General features: G+C 38.3%; 1 protein-coding gene across 2 annotated transcripts in view; it reads right to left on the bottom strand.

Moving 5' to 3' along the window:
• FRY (FRY microtubule binding protein) overlaps nucleotides 1-17,959 on the bottom strand; it is a 407,136-nt gene that overhangs the window by 316,083 nt on the left and 73,094 nt on the right. The window lies entirely within an intron of this gene.

The following is a 17,959-nucleotide window of genomic DNA, read 5'->3' as shown; positions in this document are numbered from 1 at the left end:
AGAAGACTGGGAATTTGAACAGATGTGGCGCATGGTCCCATGCTCTTGGAGACAGTAATAGAGGGAGTGTAATGGTTTCCGTGTGAAACTTCTGTTTATTGGTGCAATGCCATAAAGCAAGCACAACTCACCACGTAGAGAATACCGAGGCAAATTGCAAGCCTAATTTTTCTTACAAATTCCCAAAGTCTTATAGACTTAAAAAAGTTTTCAGGAAACATTTTCACATTCCTTCCTATCTTTTTGTTTCAAGTTACACACACAGAACAAACATCCATCTTTAATAAATTCCTCATTTGGCAGGCAGCCAACTGGAAGTTGGCTGGAAGAAGGAGATGAGAGATGGTTGGTGATGATCAGGAAGGAACCCGCTGTGGGTGTGTGTCAAGCAGCAGTGCCGGGAACTTAGCACTGCTCCCAGACCCACCCCTTCCATCCTGTGCTCTACCTGACAGATGGCTTCTCTACAAGGTCAGCTGTCTGGTGGCCCGAGGAGTCAGAGGTCTGGCAAACTGGCCATGACCTTAGAAGTGATGACGGCCTCCGCTCAACAAATAAAAAGTAAACGTTGTTACCCTTCTGGGATTCTCCCTTGCTTTCAACTAAAATGGTCAGCGGGTTTGGTGGTCTGAGAAAAGCAGCATTTACTCGATTCCTGTGTGACATGTCACATATTTCCTTTCTTTTCTAGATTTTGCATTTTTGTGTCCTTTGTTCTCTTCTCCCTTGCTCTATTTATGTGGAAATGTTCTGTACTCTTTTCTTTAACTGACTGGGCAGAAATCATAACTCTGTAATTTATCCTCTCCAGCCATGCCCCTGGGCTGTGTCCTCTGTGTCCTCGCTCTCTCTCTCTTTCCCCTCCTCCCTTCCCCCACATACACTTGCACTCACACCTCTTGTGTTCTGTCTGGGTGCAGTGTGAGTCAGAAGATAAAGAAGATAAGATCTGCCTTTTCTCTTTCCAGTGCCTGGAATCAGTAGATACATAACATTATCAATGATTTAGGGGTTGTTTCAGAAATCACTGTTTACTTTGGCTTCCTGGATGCCAAGTAGGTTTTACTATTTGTTAAAATTTAAGAGCTGGGTCTCTTTACCTAATTTAGGATACACTTCCACACTAAGAGACATTTCATTCTCTACAGTCCTTATGCCCCTTGACCAATAGGTCTTCAAACTACAACAGATTTTCCGAACAGAAAAGCATTTTTTTAAACAAGTATGTCCCAGTTAGGGTTGTCATTATAATCCAGCAATTATAACTATAACCCAGCAATTGTATTTACATATTAGATTATTAACTTATTTCACTAATTCTGAGAAATACCTACACCATTTTCCTCACAAGACTCAGAACTATTGTGTGACACTGAAATGTACCATAAGCTTCAAAACAATGAGTGGTTTGTTCAAAACTGTTTTTAAAAGCCTATGAGACTGCTTGAATCTCTCTTACCTTAATAAAAATACATTTTTTTCTAGTAAAGAAATAGAAAGTGTTTTTTTAAAGTTTGAGATAATGATTTAATAATAGAAAAAAACCTTTCATAACCAAAATCTTAAGGTCAGTGTTTAAGTTTCAAATACACAGCAGGGTAGAGTCCTAGGGTACAAAATATTGGATGCTAACAGGGAGAAATATAGTGACAGAAGAGATGATCAGAAGGCTGAGCTTTTTAGTGACTGTTTCTTTCACAGTATCATCATGGGCCCAAATAAGAGTGTATATGAGGAGAAATGGGAGTCTCTGAAGAAAGGTTTTATCACACACAGTGGGCAACAGGTACAGCTGCATGATGTACATATATAATTTTGCCTTTGTTTTTAAGAGGCTGGAAGCACAGTGTTAAGTACATATGCATCTGAAATGCATTATAATAATAGCTGTCATTTAGTACAAGCTTAATAAGGGTCAGGTTCTTTGCTAAGCCTTTGATATGCATTATCTCATGGATTCTTTCTAATCACCCTGTTCTATAGATGAGCACACAGAGGTACTGAGTCAAACATCTAGGAATTGGCGGGGCGAAGATTTGAACATAGGTTTTACCCGACTCCAAAGCCCAGGTTCAAGTCCGTGCTTTAAATCACACCACCATGCTGCATTATTAAACGTAGATGAAATCAAAAAGGAATGGAAAAGCTTTCTGTATTTTCCTAAAACAATTCTTGGTTTTAAGCAGATTCCTACTGCATCCACTGTATGATTGAGGAGGGGTCCAGCTGACCTAACTAGGTCTGCCTCATGTAACTGAGCTGTCGGTAGGTCTTTAAGATTCATTGAATGAAACGGAGAAAAAGCAGAATTCAGATTTTTGTTTTAATAATAGAGTATCTATATTGAGGCTTTTCATATCAAAATGCACTTAAGTATTATATTTTCCTGAAATTTAAATTATAATTAGGGAAAAAGAACCCCTACCCTACTGTAGAGGTACCCTTAATCTCTGGGTCCTCTAAAACTTATATGATGTCAGAGAGGGCACAAGTTTTCCTGATATGCTCAAATTAATCCCTCTCCCACCCAATTCATTTTCCCCTCATAGGGAATATAAACAGATATGAATCTAGCTTATTTAATATATTTCCTTAAAGAGAGAAGCGGGAACAACCTAAATTTGCCATTATTAAAATATTGGGGCAATGAAAATAAAAGACAGTATTTATTTAAAAGTAGAGTTAAATCTGTGAACATAAAAAAGTAAACTTTCCTCTCAAAATGTTTCAATTGGCTGACAACATGAATGATAATCAACCACAGAAAATTTAGCTTGGTTTGGTCTAAATGAGAATATTCATAGCTTGTAATGTTAAGTCCACCCCTCCCTCTTCATAAAAGTAACAGCCAAAAGTGGAATTTGCTTTTTTTTCAGACAGCCAAAAGAATGATGATATTGGGCCCTGGGCTGAGGAATCTCAAGACTTACAGCATAATTAAGTAATTATAAATACATAATTGGACATTTTCTATTCCTATACTTTTTAAGAACCACTAAGTTTTAAAGGTCTCCATTATCCTAAAACTCCAATATATTAATCTCCTTTGAATTATTCTAATTTCCTATCCTTCAAGAAGTGTATTTTATATTAAATGATGTTACCATCTCATGAACATTTTATATTATCCTCTTTCTCTTAGAGTGTTCCAACATTTCATAGAAAGATGCTTCTTCACTTTGCAGCCATGATTTTCTTGTGATTTTTGGTAGTTTTTAAATAGCATTACCGTATTATTTTGCTTTTTGTGAGAAAGCTGGAAGTTTAGGACTGTATAAATTTACATCTGTAACCATCTTTCTCATTATCACCTTCCAAGAAATGATCCACCAGGAAGATTTTAGGCCTGTTAGAATTCACCAAATTAACTTCTGAAACCCAATCTGACTCTGCTGTACTGAATATCCTGCAAATATTTCTTATTTTTGAACTCTTTATTCAGTTTTTAAACTGAAAGGACCCATTATCCAGCAGGTTTGCCACCAGGAAAAAATAATCATATAGAATGTGAGAATAATAGATATCACCATGTCAAGCAGCTCCATTGATGCATTTCTCCAAGAGGTCACCAACTCTTATTGCCAACACACCTCTGCTTGGTGTTGGTAACACCCCCAGTATTATCTAGGGTGTCTTACAGCTGAGGAAATCTTTTCTCAGTTCCTAAAAATGTAATGAAGACTTCCAGCACTTACCTCATTGGCTCTCGATAGCAAGTAACACTAATGATGAGCTTTCCCTCTTAAAATTCTCTGCTCCCTTGACTTCATGACACTATTATCTCTTATTTTTCCTCCTACATCTCAGGTCCCTTCCACTCAAATTCCTTAAGGGCCCTTAAAAGTCTATTTTCTTCCCTCTTTCTCTGCTCCTCCCCTTTGGCCACCCCATTTATTGAGCATCTACTATGTGTCTGGAACCGTGTTAAGTCTAAGGTCTCTGCTCTCGAGAACCTCTTCATCTAGGAAAGGAGCAGACCTATAACAAACTAGTTATTGCAACACAGAGGACACTGTGCAGAGATGACACAAAAAAGCTACTTGGTCAACTCTTCTTGACAGAGGGGGGATGGGAAAGGAAGGGTTTTCAGAGGAGGAGGAGTGAGTTCACAAGGCAGAGGAGGGGAACTGGTGCAAAGGCACTAAGAAGTGACATAACACCAAATGTCCATAAAATGGCAAGTACAGCAGTCCCATATCCATGTCACGGCGTTACATCACATAAAAATACACACATTGGAAAAACAAGATTGGGCAATCCTAGAACATAGGGCACTGAAGGAAAAACCATAAACTGGTATTATTACATATTTTTTAAACACCACCACAAATTAGACATATGGAAGACACCTACTTAAAAAAAAATCTGTATTAAAAAACTGACTCTGACCTTTTCAAACAGTTTGGTAAGTCTAACAAAATGTAAAAGACATTTTAAAAAATCTGGATCCAGTACGTAAACACTTCTCCTTAATCATCTTTATTTATTCCAGAATCTGTGATACAGGGACTTGCTGAAGCAAGACTTTTACACAAGTCGTTAACGTCATACAGACTGTACCTTTAAAAAAAAAGCTTTAGAACCAGTTCTTACTGGCTTGAAATCCAACTTCATTTACACTTGCATTCCTCCTTATTCACTTTTGCAAGTCTCAGCAAAATGCCAGTGTAACTGCCTGGCCTTTTCTCAGATTAAGGTAGGGCTTAAGGGCACATTTTTCTGGGCTTGTGGTGGAGCTCTCTGGTGAGAGGGCACGATGTAAATACATGTCCCTCTCCATTCTACCCCCTGACGCAGACACCCGGGCTAGGAGAGGAAGGACTGATAGTGCTTCTTCTTATTCTTCTGTTTAAAGGATTGAACTGCAATTTGTATTCATAAAAGAATTGACGCTTTTGAAATTTTTTGTCCAAATACTAGACAGTGTAACCTCAGAAATGTGGGTTGCTACAACCAGGCTGGCAAGTGACTGGGGTGCCTGAGATGGCAGGAGCATTAGCGGCACTCATCAATCGTTCTCACCTATGACTGCAACTTCCACCTGGGCGCCGGCAACGTCTAAGTCCAAGCCCCATCCCAAACTTCTCCGCAGTGTTCTCGATCTGTACATTTATTTGCATACCAAACATTGGCTGGTGGGCACTCGGCATGCACAAAACTGCCTCCTGCAAACTTGCAGCTCTTGAATTTCTCATCTTACTAAAATGGCATCACCGTTTACCCAGTGACTCAAGCTATAAACCTTGGAATTACTCTGTCCAAGTGATTTCATGTTTACCCCTTAAATATTTTTCATCTGTGTCCTCTTCTACACCTCTCCTGTCACTGCCCAGTGGTAGCATTCATTATCTCTTTCCTGAGTTACTGTTTTAGATTCCCAAAAGGTCTGGCCTCTTCTAAGTTCCTCAAGCATTCCATGTTTGATGTGGCATCTTGACCCTTCATCTTAGCGAAGTGCCTCTGGCTAGCCCATTTCCCTCTCAAAAGTGCTCTTAAGAATTGGACAGAACACCTCTGATGTGCTGACCAGTCCAGGGAATCACAAGGCTAGTTATAATCTTGATACACATACCATGCATCTATTAAGGCAACACAAGATTACTTTGGCTTTTATAGTAGCCATATTTTCTCACTGTCTGATGGTTTGACCAACCAAAATCCCCAAACTTCAATACACGCCTTGCTATGAGGAAGGCCTTGTCAATCCTAGACCTGGGCAACTGACTTTCTGAAATGTATCAGAAGTCTTTATGTTGCCTCCATGAGATTTCATTGTGCTGGTTTTGGCTCTCAGATCCAGCCTTTGTTTTCTTTCACATGTTTGGGGTTTTGTTTGGGGCAGGGAAAGAGCAGAATGGCTAAAATTTAAAAAGACTGACCATACCAAGTATTGGGGAAAATGTGGAGGAATTGGAATTTACATACACTGTTGGTGGGAATGTAAAGTGGTAAAACTTGTTTTGGAAAAATTTTAGCAGTTTCTGAAAAATCTAAACATACATATACAAACATACATATACCATATGATCCAGCCATTCTACTCCTAGGTACTTACCCAAGAGCTATAAAGGCATATGCTCACACAAGGACTTGTACATTAATATTCACGGTAGTTTTACCTATAATAACCAATACTGGAAAAAGACTTGCAGTAAGAAGTGAATGGATAAACCGTGGTATATCTATAGAATAGAATACTATTTATCCACACAAAGATGATTATTGATGCATGCTACAACATGGGTGAATCTCAAAATAATCATGCCGAGTGAAAGAAGCCAGACCAGAAAGTGTGCATACTGTGTGATTCTATTTATATAAAATTCTAGAAAATGTAAACTAACTACAGTGACAGAGAGCAGATCAGTGTTTGCCTGGTGATGGGGTAGAGGGATAGGAGGGAGGGATTACTAAGGGGCATGATGAAATGTTGGGGGTGATGGATTCCTAGGTGTATGCATATGTCAAAACTAATCAAATTGTACATTTTAAATATATGCAATTTATTATATGTCAATTATACCTCAATAAAACTTTTTTTAAAACAGGCAATGCTATACCTTCCCCCAGTGCATTTGACCAGGATTTAGAAATGTTCCGGACTTGAGCTAATAAAATTAATAAATAAAAGTAAAAGCAATTCTGATTCTGTTATCTGCATCAAGAGTGAGTGAAAAACATACACATATCCAAGAGTTATGTGAATTTCTTTCAATTAAGACAAGAATTTTCTTATCTTGAATTACATCTTTAGTTTTTAATGTATACACTATAAAACTCCAAGAATGTCTGAAAGAATGTCTATATGACATTCCCAGGTAACACATTCACCATTACAGTAGGTTGCCCAGAGAAGGTGAACAATAAATATTACAGAATGAATGGATGAGTAAAAAATTGCAATGAAAAAACAAGGCATTTCTTAAGAAGAAGTTTGCTCACAAGATACCACAAAAAATTGTGCAATCTTTTAGGCCAAAGAACTTCAAGATCAGGATAAACATTGGTAATCTTAGCTGGCTTAGGTGCAGCCTTGCTAGACACCAAAGACCTAGACAAAATGAGCTAGTCTGAAGATTCTTCCCACAGTTTCTAAGGGTGTTGATATTCTTCAGACTATTTGAACCTGTTTGAACCTCCCAGATGTAAGTGGCAGCATGAAAACCTTCAATGGCTTTGAAGCTGGATCTAACACGGCACTGATTGTTGAGGTGACACCACACATTTAACGAAAAGTAGTTGAAATAGCCTCATCATTTTATACATTGCCCTAGCTCGCTTCTATGCCAATTCCAGTGTAGTCAAAGGAAAAGCTTTATAGCTCATAGCCATTTAAATGCCAACTTAGCTTTATATGGTTAGCATTTTTTAATTATCCTGCTGCTTCTTATGTAAACAAGAGTAAAAACAAAGTTTCTCAGAAGCTGATACTAAGCAAACAAAAAATCTGTAAGAATACTGATTTAAATATCACAATTTAAAAACCTGATCTAATGGACAGAGAACTCTATAACTGCAAAAATGTCTTCTCAAATGCATTTAGAACATCTTAAAAAATGGACCATATATTAGGCCATAAAACAAATCTCAAAATACCAATTTATGTCGTTATGTTGACATTCCATATGAGACATTCTCTTGTCACTCCCCAACAAAGCTGGAAATCAATATAAAAAATAGCAAAAAATTTTTCTCTTAATCTAATGCTGATAATAGTAATTTATCCTGCATTTCCCCTAGTCATGTCCTGTGCTAAGCATTTCTCATGCAGTATTTCCTTTATCCTCAAGATGTGGTACCACCGTTATCTCCATTTTATAGAGGAGGAACCACATTGAGAGGTGTCAAGAAACCGCTTTGAGTAACTAATTACAACCAAACCTATTCCTCCTTTAACACCAAAATCTATAAAATAAAATTTCCCCTTTGATTCTTGCTTTTTGTTTTCGTCTTCCCTCTCCCTGGTGACTTATCCTTATCCACGAAGCATCTCCTTTGCTCCCACCCTCGTTTCTGGGCCATTTTCTATGACCAGGGCCAGCAACTGAATCAAGTGAGGAATTCCCAGAGGGGTCCTTCCAGTATTTCTACCCTCAGGTGTTGAATGGAGCTACCGTTTTCTTTCTTCTGCCCAGGAATTAAATTCCAACTCAGGATTTCAAACGTCCATGTTTTATACAAGGTTTTAGAAAGCACCGTGTTTGTTTACTCACTATTGAGTCCTAGCCAGCTGCAAGGAAACTATCAAAACTTGGAACTATTTTCACCAGTAAGGTGGGCCTTCATTTTCCACTTCACTTCTCCCAGGCTCCCCTATCATCTCAGAAAGATCTATCCATCTATTCTATTTATGTTTATCATTTTCTAGATAAGAAGGTGATTTATATCATATTCTAGAAGCTAGGAAACGTCCAAGTATCAGAAACCAAACTTCATATAAGTCAAACCAACATCTTTCTACCCACCCCCATGAAATAGAACTATAAATTTATATTATTAACTTTGATGATAGCTAAGGGATAGGATCTTAAGACAATTCTTAAAGCAGACCTATTTTTGGTTTGTTGCACCAAATTCATATTTTCTACTACTTGATGTCTACTATTCACTATTACTAATTATGATTTAAAGGAAGGCAGATATTTTCACAGTTAAATCTCAAAAAAAAATCTCTATTTCAGGTTCTTTTTAGCTGTTTGTTTTTTTAAATTCTCTTTTTTGATTACAAAGGAAACGCACGTTTGTTGCAGAATAGTTGGAAAGCACCAAAAGTAAATAAAAGGAAGTAGAAAATTTTTTATAACCTTAACAATCAAGACAAGCACTGTCAACATTTTGGCACATTTGGTTCCAGATTCCAGGCTTTGCCTGCCAACCACCACGCATCCAGATTCAACCTCAGAGCCTGCTCTCAGCCCACCAAATGAATTCATCCAAGTGAATGGTACCACGTGGCGGGGAGGGGCCAGCGGGATAGTTCTGGAGCTACTCAAGTGAGTTAAATGAGTGAAGCTGTTGTGGTGTACGAAAATGAGCAGCGGCAGACACTGTGATAAACTGGGGTGAACATCTCTCCCTTTAGGGGCGGTAGCTCCCCAAGACCCAGTGGACTGGGCCTGCAGAGAACTGGACGCCCAGATTTGCTTCATCCTCTGATTTTTTAAGAGAAGCTTGAAACCCTGATTTTTATGTTGAAATATCCTGATTTGTAAACGCTGGCTTCAGGTTTCAAAAACACCTTACAGGCCAAAGAAACCAAAGATGTGCACCAATTGAGGCCTCTGATTTAGCCTCTTTCTCTGGGCCACACAGTCAAGTTTTCACAGAACTTCTGGAGCTGGTACCTTAACTCATCATGTTCAAACAGGAGTCTGTGAAAGTCCTAGTCACAGAAGTGCGCCCAGGTGAGAAACAACTAGAAATTCTGCAAACAATTGCCCTCTCTTGGAGATTTACCATGCAAAGGACCCTGTTGAAGGCTCTTGAATCTTGCAGCAAAAAGCCAATGCTACTTAACTTTGCTTAACCGGCATTTTCCAAACTTAGTTGAATACCGAACTTTCTTTCCTCTTTTTTTCTATGTAACAACTATTAGTATCCTTCAGCCCTGACGCTCCCCGAAACGAAGTTTGGGAAGTGCTGCCTTCACACAAAGCCACTTGTTAATGGCCACTTTGGGCCTTGCGGGAGGCCATGGTAGGAGAACCTGGAACAAGCTTTAGGATGTACCTTAAATTCCTGCACATTGCGTTCCAGGTCCCCCTCCTCTACAAGTAGGATAGGCCTCAGTGCTATGTGATTAAGGCAGTATCAACTATTTTGACCTGTGCTGAAGAAGGTGGACCGGAGAAAAGTAATTTCAAATAATTGACATCAGCCTGAGGAGTCCAGTACAAGCCAAATGAATTGTCTTTATAATTTATACAGGTAACTAAATAAGTTTTACTCCTCCAGCACATAATTTTTACAATTCCAACGGTTGGAAGCAGGCAACTAAAGTCAAAATATAGTTTCTATTTTTCTACAGATTGTCCTCAACGTAGACAGAAAATAGCCGAAAGTCAACAATGTTCTCACTAAATCAGTAATTACTCTGTTACACACAAACCTGTATTTTTCTTGTTGTTGAACAAGTTTCTCCACAAAGGATCAGCTATCACACCACCTTTATGAAATGCTGTCCTATTGGGGAGGTCAGTGTTTTTCCATCTATAATTGCTTGGTGTTTCATTTTGGTCTTTCCAGAGACGTACAAGTTTGACTAGTAATTTAATAAAAGCTATTTTGTGGTTTGCCATTTTTCCACAATAATTCTTCTGAAATTCCCAAAAGATGAGCCACTATCTCAGCTTGAACTTTTACATATCGTTATTTTTGTCAGGCTCTATTTTTACTTACTGTTGATCTGAAAGGCGAGGGAGTTAACTGTGGTTTTTCTAACTCCCCTTTAATACATTGAGGGATAATTCTTAGGCAGTTTACAGTAATGACACATTTAAGAATTGCGGAAAATTTTAGAGTTTGGGAAAAACTAGCACAGACTTCTCAGTGTAATTCAGACTTGCAAATACAATATAATATTTACCAACTGTTACAAATGTTTATTCTTCTGCCATTCCAGGAGAGGAACCATAAGAAATAAAATTCTTTAAATCACTTAATGCAAGAGTTCCCTGTATCGAGTTGTCATTTTGGAAGGTAATACATATCATACTCGACAGATATACACGTGAAGCTTCTTTTCCCTAGAAAACGTCTACAATTGAACTTCTACTTGGAAACTTCAAAATGACTTTGGTAAATGCCAGATCTAAAAATAAGCAGTATTTTTTACAGTTTTACACTTACTAGGGGGAAAAAGTCTGGGTAAACACATTTAACAATGTTAGAGTGAGCGGGGTGGGGATGTATTAATGGTGACTTTATTTGATGCTAGAGGATATAAGGGGTTCTGACGTCCTGTGAACATTCTTTTCCCCCAAACCAAACAAGGTAGTCATTTGAATCTTCTTCTCATATCCTGTGGCTGTCAAACACTCTTCCTTGACATGGATTCAAAGCTGTAATTTGCTACATGCACTGCTCTTTTTTTGGAGGAGGTATGTGGTTTTTGGTTTATGTTGTTTTGTCTACATTCCTTGCAAACGCCTTTTCTGATGCAACGCTTCACAGAATATTTATTATTTTACTAATCCTTAGCAGAGGAGGAGAACAGTATGTACACACACATATACATATGCGTATATCTATATCTTTGCTCTCATCTTTATCTATATGTCTCAGCAGCCTGGGATTTTTAAACGGATACTGTTAATTGAGAAATAAAATTTAATAAATCTCTGTGTTCTCATTCTCAAATATTGAGTGTGTGCTCTTCAGATACATGTAATTCTCAAATCTACGTTACTCCTCAGATTTGGGCTCATATATCCAACTACCTGATGGGTATATCCATCTGGATATTCAGGATCACCCAAAACTCAACACGTCCAGAACTCAAATCATCATGATCTCTAAATTGCTACCCCTCTTGCATTTTCTTGACCACTTATGTTTCTAACTCAGGAATCATTCTAAATTCCCTCCTCTTACCACCACTACACACACTTACTGCTCACCAGGTACCAATTTTGACTCCTTGAATTCATCGCTTCCTCTATTCCTGTCACCCTTGTCTAACGCAGGTCTCCATTAACTCTGGCCTAGATTCTACATATGGCTTTCTCTCTGCCTCTAGTGCTCTGCTCCTAAACATATCCTAAATGTTGGTGCCAAATGGCTCTATCTGAAAGGCAAATGGAGATCATCCCTCTGTTTAAATTGTTTTAATGCCTCCCTATGGCCCGCAGATGGAAAGGCAATGGTAGTTCCATTTCAATACCTTGGCACAACCAAGCACTTCCTCCCTGCCTGGCACCAGTTTGCTTCTTTACATTCATCTCTTATAATTACCTTCTTTGCACTTGACTGTTCAGCAATCTCAACTCCACATAGTTAGTGCCCTGAACACTCCCTACTCCCGGCCATTTCTCAGTGCCTGAGTTCATGATGCCACCTCCTCCTCAGTCCTTTTCTCACCCTCTGCTCACCCCTTAATTCCTTTCCCTTGCTCCCTGCACTGCCCCTCCTCCAACCCCCAATTCCCCAGGCTCCATTAAGAAACCATTTCTGGCTCTCTCCAGCTGAGTTAGTCGCCCCTTTGTGGTCCATCCTCACTCTGTACAACCACTGCCTTTCCTACACTGTTTTATAGTTACCTGCTTATAGATCAGTCTCCCTTGCCAGAATGTAACTCATTTAATACTCAATCTTTGCATCCCCAGTGCCCAGCACAGTGCCTGGGGTACAGTAAGTCCTCAAGAAATGTTTGCCGGGCTGTGGAACTGGAGGCTCGTCGTCCTGACTTGTTGGGGCCACCTGTGCCTTGCCCTGGCACCTGCATTCCTACAGAAGGCCAGGCACCTGGGGCTAAGAACAAGGAGCAAAGGTGGATACCAGGCGAATTGTGTCTTCTGAGTCCCTGTAACTTCTAAAAGCAGTCTGGGGCTGTAGGAGTTTTCATATACTTACACAAACACAAATACCTAACTAGTTGACATCAACCAAAGAAAGGAAGTTAGAAAAAAAAATAAGAAGAGTTCAAGACAAACTGAAATATTTAGGTAAAAGGCTGAAGATAAGGCCTGAACGCTTGACTCTAACCTTATAAGGTTGATTTTCTTGATTCATAGATGGCTCAAACATGACTCTGAACAACTGCTTTGGTTAAGTTTCAAAATGAGTGAGTGGAAAAAATAATCATGAGAAAGTCACTCTTTTTTTTTCAGTTATGCAAAAAAAAAAACAAACCCCAGAAGAATGGAAGAGAATTCTAGTGCTATTCCATTTAAGTGACATTTCCAGATTCTAAGTGATACAAGATAGATTTGGGCAATGACATCAACTCCATTCCAAGGGAAGAGGCAGAAGCAAAGAAGGGCGAGGGTTTAAATACAGCAAGAGGAAGGGGCAGACAGGAAGGATGGCTCCACCGTGTGCCACAGTGAATTCTGACTCCCTGTAAACCTCAATCCCCTTCGGAAACCACTTGCCTCTGAAAACACAACTGGGCTTGTGGAGGTACAAACAGGATATCCACCAAGGGCAGACAGTTGCTACAGTTCCATTTCATTCAATGCAACCCACATTTATTGACCTCTTTTATGCATCAGAAATGTAAGCCCAGGGGAGGCAGGTGGGAATAATAGAATTGGGCAGAGTTCCTGAGCTCGAGGAATTTACAATTTAATGAACCAAGGCGAATTATGCTACCTGGCCAGATTAATTGTCTGGCTACTGTAAAGAACAACCAGGGCATATCTTGAATAAGAAAAAGGAGGGAAAAAAGGAGGAGAGATGAAATTTCCATCATATGTATTTAATGAGCAATTTAAGAATAATGAATATAAGCAAAAAATTAGTAAATATAATTTGTGCCAACAAAGGATCCAGTGTTTGTGCTGAATTTCACAAATGCAGCAGACTGTGCTGTCTGTTCACAAGGTTAAAGGGTTATCTATGTGCTGTTCTGTGGGCAGGGTAAAATGCAATACTTCAGAAGCCAAATTAAGAATATTTACTTAAAACTGCATGCTACCTCTGACTTCTGTAACTTCTAAAAAACTACAAAAATCCAAATATAGTTGTAAGAAGTGCATCAAGTTTTAGAAGGAAGAGAGTAGAAATGAATACCTAGATTTGGTAACAGAAAAAAAAAATGCTGGAATAGATTGCTTTAGCTTCATTTTTGACTTATTGGTAACCAATCAATTTATGACTAGCAGGATGAACTTCTGAAAACCAGCTGAATTTTCACATAGGATATAAAACAGCTTGTTAATATTCTTGACACTTGATAACAAATGCATTTCTCATAGCGCTGGGAGGCAGCCCAGTGAGGTGGAACTGGCACGTGAGGGCTGGAGCCCCAAGGATAAGTTAGAGTCCTGAGGATTAAATAAGACACCCTATGAAAAGTGCAGCTCTTACTGCTTGGGACATCATATTTGTTAAGTAAAAGCAATTTCTTATCCCCTCCCCATTCAAATTCTAAATCAAACTGCAAGGAATAATTCTGGAACAAAAAACTCATTATGCAGGGTGAGTCTGGGGATAGCTAGTTTTTGAAGGTCTTACTTGTTATCTGACCTCTCAAAGAATGCTTATGTAATGCTTTGATATGAAAATCAGAGAAAGGTAATAAGTTGCAAAGCACACCCTGGGAAACAGCTGACAACCTACTGTAAGAAAGTAAACAAGGCATTCTCCTACACCTTAAGGAATTTACATGTAGTATGAAGTTGCTTTGGTCTGGCAGGCAGAGGAAAGAATATTACACTTGAAATCAGAAGATCTGTGTTTAATTTTAGATTCCGGCATTCATTAGCTGTGTGATCTAGGGTGAGTAAGTTAACCTCTCTGAGCTTCTGTGTTGTCATCTTTAAAGCAAGAATGATAGCATCAACTACGCAAGAAGTGGCTGTGGGAGAGTAAACAAAATAATTCTTGTGAAGTCACTGGGAACAGGGCTTGGCATAGAGTTGGACCATAACAAACATCGGTTGACTTAGAGTCCCTATGAGCTACACTGACCTTACAGGTTAATTCCAGGTGACAAGAGTAAAACTCCTCTTATCTTCATGCAGTGCAGGAAATAGAAATAAAAACATAATGCTGAGCATTATTCTGTGTAAAATGTAAAAAATTCAAAGCAGACACTTAAAGAAGGGGTAAAATTATTCCCATGACAAAAACATTTGTCACTTTCCCTAAAAATGCTCCCCCGTAAGATTCCCTAGAGTGTCAAACTCTTGTGTATGTGTAAAATATACGTGCGTGTACATACGCAAATACACAGAAACCCATCTTTTTATATCCTCATTCACAAGAGGTCGCCAATATCCAACATTAAGTGAAAGTTTTTAACTTTCATAACTCTCTAAGTAAAAGGAAGAAGATTAATTTTTGAATCCGTGTCTACACTACTCCTTTGTTTTCTGCCCATCCCGCTCCACCTTTAACACAAGTCGGGGCAAGAAGGAGAAAGGGAGAGGAGCAAGTCACACGCAGGCTGGACTGTGTATTCATTCAGCGGCTCTTGTTCCATTTGTTCTTCTCCTCTTCCCACCCCCACTGCTAAGTTTATTGGTCCTGCTCCACGAACTATAATTCAAGGAGATGGCAATCGTTCTCCAACGTGGCTTTGGGGTAAAAATGCAATCAGGTCATGATGGAACAATGGCACGTGGGGTGGAGGGGCGTGGTTTAGACTGGAACACTGGGTGGGGCGAAGGAGGTTCTCTAACCCGGGAGGTATGGTTTAGAGCCAGGCAGTTGAAGGAATGTGCCGTTCACTTATGACAGGTGCAGCTGCGCCGGTCTGAAGTGCCAGTTCAAAGCCGCCCTCTACAGGTCCTGCACCCTACCTGAATCAACAGAAGGTTTATTTATTCAGCCTGTGTCAACACAAACTAACCTCTGTCCCACAGAAAGAAAAAGAGTCTGCTCTGAAAGCACTTAGCTGGCTACTTTAAGTCTTGGCCATTTGAGAGGGGCCTCCCAAGCTGTAATGGCAGACAGGTCGTATTCCCACTAGAAATAATTTCTCTTTTCTTCGTTCTCATGTCTTTTGTGGTTAAGAACCCAGGTGGAGTGGTGCAGTGGAAAAAGAGGGTCAGGAAAATTGTTTGATACTTACATTGGTTCTGCAACTAGCTGGCTGTGAAACAAGCCTTTAACTGTTTGCTTTACCAACATGGAAAACAAAAGGTCTGAATTATACAGTTTTGACAGTTGCCTCCAGTGCCAAAACATTTGTGGGACTCTGTGAGACACAATGCAAAAATTTTAGATCAAGATTTCTATTATTAAATTGGAAGATATTAAAATAAATGAATTAAATATATGACTTAAGATGACTGAGAAATTACATAAATCTAAAGAAATGGCAGGAAAAGATTTAAAAGACATATAAACCCAGAAATTAATGAATTTTAGAAAACAGTAGAACTGATGAATCTAAAATGCCAGTAGAAGTTCAAAACTTTTGCCAAAGGTAAAGATTAAACCTGAGAGAAAGTACAAATACATTACTTCAGGAACAACAAAGGAAATGTATGATGAAGAATACATACATTCCATGTTAGTAAATTTTAAAATTTGTAAGAAGTAGATAGTCTTATAAGAAGCTGTTACTCAAGCGACTCAAGAAAAATTCCGACATCCCAATATGCCAATAATTATGGAAGAAACTGTAGCAATGATTAGAAATATAACCCAATCTCCTCAAAGCCACTAGAACGAAATTATTCTATAAGGAAATGCTAAGGGATAGACACTTTTATATTACTCAAGTCATTCTGGAAAATAGAAAAAGATGGAAAGATTCCCAATGCATTTAATAAAACTCACATATCCTTGACACAAAGAGCAGACAAATACTGTGCCAAAAAACAAACAAGCAAAACAAAAATCTAAAGTCTGATATCACTTAGCAATATACATGCAAAAATGTTAAATAAAATATTAATAAATCAAGCGAGTGTAAAGAAAATTATAACAAAACAGACTTTATTCCAGTAATGCAAAGATAGTTCAACCTCAGAAAATTTGTTAAAAATTACTTCAGTCTATTATAATTAATCTCCCAAAAGTGGAAAACACATGATTATTTCAATAGATGCTGAAAAGCACTTAATACAATTCACTTCCTGATTAAAAAAATTATAGTTTGCTAGGATTAGAAGAATAAATCATTAATATGATAAAATTATAACCTAAAACTAGCCAACACCTTACATAAAATTGTTAAACACTATAGATATTCTCAATAAAAGCATAAACTTAAAGTATTCAACAATTTTATCTAGGAATTCTGACTAATGTACTAAAAGAAGAGAAAGACAGAACTAGTTGCATTATTTGCAGATTATATGAACTTATACCTGTAAAATCCATTACCATAAAATCATCAGAATTTAATTTTAGTAAGAAAGCTCATTACAATAAGAACATAGAAAAATTCATTGCTATTTTATGTTTTAGTAATAATTGGTTAGCACATAAATTTTCCACAAAGATCCAGTCCATAATGAAAATAAAGCTTAAACTTAACAAGATAAGTACAAGAGCTATGCCATGACTTCTAAGATTAGCTTACTACAATTTCTAAAACTAGCTTACATATATTGAGAGCTTGATCTGTTGCTAAACACTGTCCTAAGAGTTTTATACACATTGTTGCATTTACTCTTCATAGCAGTGATATAATATTCCCTGGCACAAAATGACATCATGTCTGATATGATATGATGAGAAGGAGACAACATTACTACTATGATATTCTTGCCCAAGATGCCTAATTTGAATTTAATCATGAAGAAACATTGGACGAACCTCAAATGAAGAACGTTCTACAACTGGCCTGTAGTCTTTTAAAGTATCAAGGAATATCAAAGAATGAGGATCTCTTGTTCCATCAGAAAAGAGAATAAAGAGACAAGACAACTAAATGCAATGTGTGATCCTGGATTAGGGGGACCGGGGGGCAGGGAGGAGGAGGAGGAGGATGGTGGTGGTAGTACAGATATCTATGAAGGACATTACTGGGGGGTAATTGACAAAATTTGAATATGCACTGAGGATGAGATAATGTTAAATTTTTCTAATTAGATAAATGTACTATGGAAATATAAGAGAATATCCTCGGCCTTAGGAAATACACATTTAATTAAATACTGCATCTGCATTGCAGTTGTGTCTGCAACTGACTCTCAAATGGCTAAAAAATTAAGAGTGTGTGTGTGTGTGTGCGTGCGTGTGCACTGTTAGGGAAATAGGGAGCAGGGGAGAGACAGATAATGATAATGTGAATTATAAAGAAAATAGAGAAAAATAAATATAATTGGTGAATCTAGGTAAA

Source organism: Equus asinus, chromosome 11 (assembly GCF_041296235.1).
Source record: "Equus asinus isolate D_3611 breed Donkey chromosome 11, EquAss-T2T_v2, whole genome shotgun sequence".
Taxonomy (NCBI): Eukaryota; Metazoa; Chordata; class Mammalia; order Perissodactyla; family Equidae; genus Equus; species Equus asinus.
Note: the sequence above shows the minus strand (reverse complement) of the source record. Positions and strands in the feature narration are given on the sequence as shown.